General features: G+C 35.3%; 1 pseudogene; it reads left to right on the top strand.

The window, feature by feature from the left end:
• The first annotated feature begins 1,810 nt into the window (after positions 1–1,810).
• Positions 1,811–2,128, top strand: LOC141492072 (10 kDa heat shock protein, mitochondrial pseudogene; annotated as a pseudogene).
• Positions 2,129–7,145: the final 5,017 nt, after the last annotated feature.

Below are 7,145 nucleotides of genomic sequence, written 5' to 3'. Positions count from 1 at the left end.
AGCAAACACACTTTTCCCTAGATCATGCCATCATATAAGAATCAGAAAACTTAGAGGCTTCCAGAACTCTCTCTGAAAGCAGTTGCCAAAAAGAACCTGAAATCTGGGCCAGTGCCCTCTCTATTCCAAATGTAGTGAGAAAATTTAAGAAATAGGCTAAGAAAAAAAATGAGCCAATGGCAGAAAAAGATCCTGATTATAGAAAGTTATTATACTAACAGAGAAGATCAAAATACAAACTGAGAGGAATGTAAGAAAGTCAAAACTGCTACTTCCAAAGTCTTTAAGAAAAATATGAATTGGTCTTAGATGACAGAAGAGCTGAAAGAGAATTTTAAAAATCAAGTAAGAGAGGAAAGAGAGGAAAAATTAGGAAGAGAAACAAGAGTGATCCAAGACAATAAAGGGTAAAAAAGTCAATAGCTTGGTAAAACAAATTGAAGCAAATAACACCTTAAAAAACAGAATAGGCAAAATAGTAAAAGAGGCACAAAAATTCCATGAAAAGAAGAATACCCAAAAATTGGGAGGGGGGGGAGAAAGCAGTACAACAATTCACTGGAGAAAATTTTCTAAAAGGCACAATCAACCAAATAGTAAAGGAGGTACAAAGATTAACAGAAGAAAGGTAATTCTTAGAAAAATGTAGAAGGGACCAAATGGAAAAGGAGGCAAAAAGTTAAATTAAGAAACTTATTCTTTAAAAAACAGAAATGTGCAAGTGGAAGCTAATGACCACATGAGGCATCAAGAAACAATAAAACAAATGCAAGAGAATGAAAAAAAAAACAGAAGAAAATTTGAAATATTTCCTTGGAAAAGAAAAATGACATGGAAACAGATCCAGGAGAGATAATTTAAAAGCCATGATCAGAAAAAGAGACTAGACATGATCTTTCAAAAATTGTTGGGATAGTGGGATAGCTAGGTGCAGTGGATAGAGTACTGGCCCTGGAAACAGGAAGACATGAGTTTAAATTTGGTCTCAGACACACTTAATAATTGCCTAGCTGTGTGACCTTAGACAAATCACTTAACCCCATTGCCTTAAATTTTTAAAAAATGTCAAGGAAAACTACCTTGAATATTCTAGAACCAGAGAGTAAAATAAAAATCGAAAGAATCTATTGTTGAACCAGGAGAATGTTGTATACATTCACAGAAACATAGTATAATGATCAATCATGTTAGACTTAGTTCCTCTTGGTAGGACAATTATCAAAGACAGTTCTAAAGATCCAAATCCAGATAAAGGACGATGAAGTATGAATGCAGACCAAAGCATACAATTTTCATTTTTTAAATCTGTTTTATGATATATGTTTTTCCTTTGCATGATTTTTCACTTTTTTTCTAATGTGGAACTATGTTTATCATAGTTAGACATATAAAATTCTATATCAGATTACTTGCTTAAGGGAAGGGGGAGGAAAAGGAGGGAGGGAGAAGCATGTAGAAAACAAAATCTTACAAAAAATTTAATTTGAAAATTATATTTTCATGTAGTTAGAAAAAAGTGAATCAATCTTAAAAAAGAACCCACTGATTACTTCCTGAAAAACATCCCAAAATTAATACTCCCAAGATATTGCAGTCAAATTCCAGAACTCCCAGGTCAAGGGAAAAATAAGGCAAGTAGCCAGAAAGAAACAGTTCAACTATCTTGGAATGACAGGATAAAATAAGATTTTGTAGAAATTACTTAAAGGTTCATAGGGCTTGGAATATGATATCCCAGGGGATAAAAGATTACAGTCAAGAATCACCTACCACTGAGCTGGACAGCGAGCTGTGGGCCATGGCAGGAGTCATGGCAGGGCAGGCTTTTAGAAAGTTTCTTCCCCTCCATGAATGAGTTTTGGTGGAAAGGAGTGCTGCTGAGACTGTTACCAAGGGAGGTATCATGCTTCCAGAGAAGTCTCAAGGAAAAGTATTACAAGCCACAGTAGTGGCTGTTGGATCAGGATCCAAGGGAAAGAATGGAGAGATTCAGCCAGTTAGTGTGAAAATTGGAGACAAAGTTCTTCTTCCAGAATACGGTGGCACCAAAGTAGTTGTAGAGGACAAGGACTATTTCTTATTTAGAGATAGTGACATTCTGGGGAAATATGTGGACCGAAATCACTAATGAAGTAGCCTCTGAAAGTTGCCCATTCCACTGAAGTTCTGAAATCTTTGTTTCATCATGTAAATAATTTCCAGGTCTCTTGTTTTATAATAAATGGATATCTTGTGTCTCTAAAATCCAATTTCTCTGCATCAATATGAACATTTCCAAATAAAAAATGTATAAATGGATAGTTAACTATTTCATGTGTTAAGATTTCCCTGAAATGTTATTTTAATCTCCTACATCTATAGATATTAGAGTTTAAAAGACTGGAGCTTTGCTATAATTGTACCTGATTAATAACAAGAATAAACAGTAACATTCCAAAAAAAAAAGAATCACCTACCCAGCAAACCTTATTATAATCCTTCAAGGTGAAAATGAGTAGTTATTGAGAAGCATTTCTGTTGCAAAACCCAGAGCTGAAAAGAAAATTTGACTTTCAAATGCAAATATCAAAAGAAGCAGAAAAAGGTAAACAGAAAAGAGAAATCATAAAAGATTTAATAAGGTTAAACTTTCTATTCTTACATGGAAAAAATGATATTTCTAACTCCTAAAATCTTTCTCAGTTTTAGAGCAGCTAGAAGGAATATACTTAGACAGGTTAAATATGATGGGATTATGATCTAAAAAATTAAATTAAATTAAATTAGTGGGTGAGGAACAGGAATGAACTGGGAGAAAGGGAAATGGAGCAGTAGAATAGGGCTTAAAAAAGAGGTGCTGATGAACTTTTACTGTGGAGGGAAGATGAGGGAGGTGGACTGGGGCACATGAACCTTACTCTCATTAGAACTCTCAAAGAAAGACAAACATGCATATTCAGCTGGGTATTGAAATCTATCTTACCCTACAGGAAAGTAGGAGGGGAAGGGACTCAGAGAAAGGATGGTGCTGATAGAAAGGAAGGCAGATTCAGGGATGTAAAAATGAGAAGAAAAACGTTTTTAAGAAAAGGACAGAGGGGTAGCTAGGTGGCACAGTGGATAGAGCACCGGCCCTGGAGTCAGGAGTACCTGAGTTCAAATCCGACCTCAGGCATTTAATAATTACCTAGCTGTGTGGCCTTGGGCAAGCCACTTAACCCCATTTGCCTTGCAAAAACCTTAAAAAAAAAAAAGGACAGAGACTAGGATAAATATGGGAATAATAGGATGGAGAGTATTATGTTGATAAAGATCCTTTTAATCAAATTTATAGAGAACTCAGTCAAATTAATAGAAGCATTAGCTATCCCTCGGTTCATTAATGATCAAAGAATATGAATAGGAAGTTGTCAGACAAATTAATCAAAGATTTATGAGTGTGTGTGTATTTGTGTGTATATAATTTGTTTATATAAAATATTCTAAATTACTATTAGAGAAATGAAAATTAAAACAATTCTGAGGCATCACCTCAAACCTATCAGATTGACTAATATGACCGAATATGAAAATTGCAAATGTTGGAGGAGATGTGAGAAAATTGAGACACTAATACACCATTGGTGAAGTTGTAAAGTGATCCAACCACTCTGTAAAGCAATTTGAAATATACCCAAAGTACCATAAAACTATGCCTACTTTTGGCCAAGCAATATTATCAATTGATAAAAATCAAAGGCACTTAGGTGGTACAGTGAACAGAGCCCTGGCCTGAGAGTCAGGGAATGGGAATTCTAATCCAGCCTTAGATATTTGCCACTTACTAGCTGTGTGCCCTTAGGCAAGTCACTTCACCCTGATTGCCTCACTTTCAGTCATCCTGATTCATATCTGGCCCCTGGATCTAGATGGCTCTGGAGGAGAAAGTAAGACTGGTGACTTAGCATAGCATCCCCTCACTCAGATTCAATTTATATGCTTTTCATGGCATCATCTCCCCTGATGTCATGGTCCTCTTTGAGAATGAAGGACAAACAACATTACCAATTAGTCTGTATTCCAAAGACATGGAAAAAAACGAGGTAAAGGACCTATATAGATGTACAAAAATATTTGGAATAGCCCTTTTACTGGTGGCAAAGAATTGAAAACTAAGAGAATGTTCATCAATTAGGGAAGTGTTGGAAAAACTATAAACAGTTTTGATGGATAAGAAATGGTGAGTGGCGGCTAGGTGGCGCAGTGGATAAAACACCAGCCCTGGAGTCAGGAGTACCTGGGTTCAAATCCGGTCTCAGACACTTAATAATGACCTAGTTGTGTGGCCTTGGGCTGCCACTTAATCCCATTTGCCTTGCAAAAAAAAAAAAGAAACCTAAAAAAAAAAGAAATGGTGAACAGGATGTTCTCAGTAAAACCTAGAATGACTTATATGAACAAATGCAAAGTGAAATGAGCAGCAGCAGGAGAACATTTTAGTGAGCAAGGGTCATATCATATGATAATCAAGTATGAATGATTGAGCTATTCTCAGCAATACTATGATCCAAGACAATTCTGAAGATTTATGATGGGATTTTTCACTTAACCCCATTGCCTTAAATACAAAAGCTCAAGGAAAACTACCTTGAATTTCTAGAACCAGAGAGTAAAATAAAAATTAAAAGAATCTACTGCTGAACCAGAAGAACGTTGTATACATTCATAGAAACATGGTGTGATGATCAATCATGTTAGACTTCATTCCTCTTGGTAGGACAATTAGCAAAGACAACTCTAAAGACTCCAAATCCAGATGAAGAGCTATGAAGTGTGAATGCAGACCAAAGCATACTTAGAAGTAAAAAAAAAAATTAAAGTGAATTTTAAAAATTGTTTTTATATGATGTTTCAGGGAAAATAAAATATTAAATAAACACACAATTGCTTGTTTTCCTTACTTGCTGAAAAAGACTTAGCATAGAGGCACAGAATCAGAGCAAATGTAATGATTTTATAGTTAAGGAGGAAGTCAGCCTCTGCATTCTATGATCTGGATTGCAGCAAAGTGGATGAGAAAAAGCATCACTTAACTGACAGGTACAGGCAGAAGGTGTAATTGAATTGAGAGTGTTTGTTCAGTCAATCACCAAGTATTTATTTCACTTTACTTCCACACTAGTCACACATTTTAAATATAAATTCACATTAGAAATGAATTCCTGCCAATCAGATGTTCATGACAAAATCAATCATTCAGTCTTCGAAGAGAGCTGACTCCTTCAGTTCTGATAATTGTCTGAAGTTAATCAAGAGGAGACACTTTGATTGAATTTGCATATGGGAAACCTAAGTACACATAGGCCAAAAAACTACAAAAGTTCATTGTTGTCTTATCCAGGGTCATTCTATTTCCCTTACTGTCAGTGAAATGGTGAGATCCACTACTGTTGTGTGGATGCAACTTTGTAAGATGCCAATCAGCATTTCTTTGGCCACATGAAATGATACATCACATATCCTTCAGAATTCTCAGTAGCTAGAGTCAAGATTTTTTATAAAGTACTAACAACTACAAAACCTGTAACAACATCTCTACCAGTGTTCTGAAATTATCCATTCTTTGGGGTCAGTCAGGAAGTCTCTGATAGAGAATGTTCCAGAAACTATTTCCAACTCAACCGATCTGACAGAACACCATGATCAAGGATTGTCCAAAACAACATCCCCAAGTCATTCTCAACAAGTTAAAAAAATTGACCAAATTGTTAGAGAAAATGTTCCTCAAAGATTAAAAAAAAATAGAAAAGCAATGAATTCTTCTAAGATGCCGTTTTGCTTTAAGCAAATAGGAATAGGTAGGAATGATGAAAAAACTAAAATTCTTATTAAATTAAGCAGGTATACTTTGAACAAATATTTTATAAGAATTTGGTGAATACATAGTAGATTAGACACAAAGAGACAGACAATGGAACATGGTGTAGAAAGATAAAGGTGAAACATTTGGGTAGAAGAAGTCAACTTATTGAATCGATCATATAGTTAGCCTGCCCTAACCATGTTTACATGGATTTCTAATAACCTCTGTTCTGAGGTCCTTATTACCTTGGCTGAACAATGATCCATTATATCTAGAAATCCACAACCATTCTTCTTCACATTCCTCTTTTTTGAAAATTTCAAGTGTTAATGTATTTATTTATTTTGGTTTTTGCAAGGCAATGGGGTTAAGTGACTTCTTCAAGGTAATACAACTAGGTAATTATTATGTATCTGATGCTGGATTTGAACTCAACTCCTCCTGACTCCAGGTCCAGTGCTCTATTCACTGAACCACCCAGCTGTCCTCTTCATCCATCTTCTTGCCATGTATCCTGCCAATGGTTTTCCTGTATAGACTAAAGGCAGCCCTCCAAACTCCTGGGTGCAGTCCAAACTGAATTAGAATAAAGTCAAAACATATTTAACAGAATAAATAAAAATACAATAAAGCAAAAAAAAATATTTCAAAACTAAATAAATATGGAGCTGGTAAGTGACCTGTTTCTCTTTGACATTGACATCATGGGTCTGGACCACTAGACCTGGTGCTCACTGTCCTGCCACAACCCAGTTGATGAGTCCTCTAGAGACATTTTCCTAAAAGACTAACCCTGTGAGATTTGTTTTTTTTTTATTTTTTTAAATTGGTGAGTTCATTACATATTATATTTGATTTTGCTCTTTCCATTTGAACAATACATTCCTCTCTCCTCCACTGAAATCTTCTGGCCATTTGTCCTGATATCCTATGTACATTCTTACCTCCCTCTCCCCCTTTCCAGCTCAGTTAGTGTAACTAAATCAATACAGCCATTGTTACTGGAACAAAGTTCTCAATCAATTATTCCCTGCCTCTATTCATTTGCCCTGAGTTCTGCCAAACAAAAACACCCCTCCCATACATGTATTGGACACCTTACTATACCCTAAGTTTTCATAGAGAAAGAACTTTCTCAGTTTGAAATTTTTCTAACCCAGTGTTTGGTACAAAGTGTCTACTTACTGAATGATTTTTCATTGACTCAATCATAATTGAGATTGAAGTCAGGAAAAATAAAGTTGTCATGCCATCACAGTATATTAGAAATAGAATTATATGAAACATCCCAAATAATTCTTCATTTTACAGACAAGGAAACTGA

This window comes from Macrotis lagotis, chromosome 6 (genome assembly GCF_037893015.1).
Source record: "Macrotis lagotis isolate mMagLag1 chromosome 6, bilby.v1.9.chrom.fasta, whole genome shotgun sequence".
In the NCBI taxonomy this organism is placed as follows: Eukaryota; Metazoa; Chordata; class Mammalia; order Peramelemorphia; family Peramelidae; genus Macrotis; species Macrotis lagotis.
This window is presented reverse-complemented; position numbering and strand designations above follow the sequence as displayed.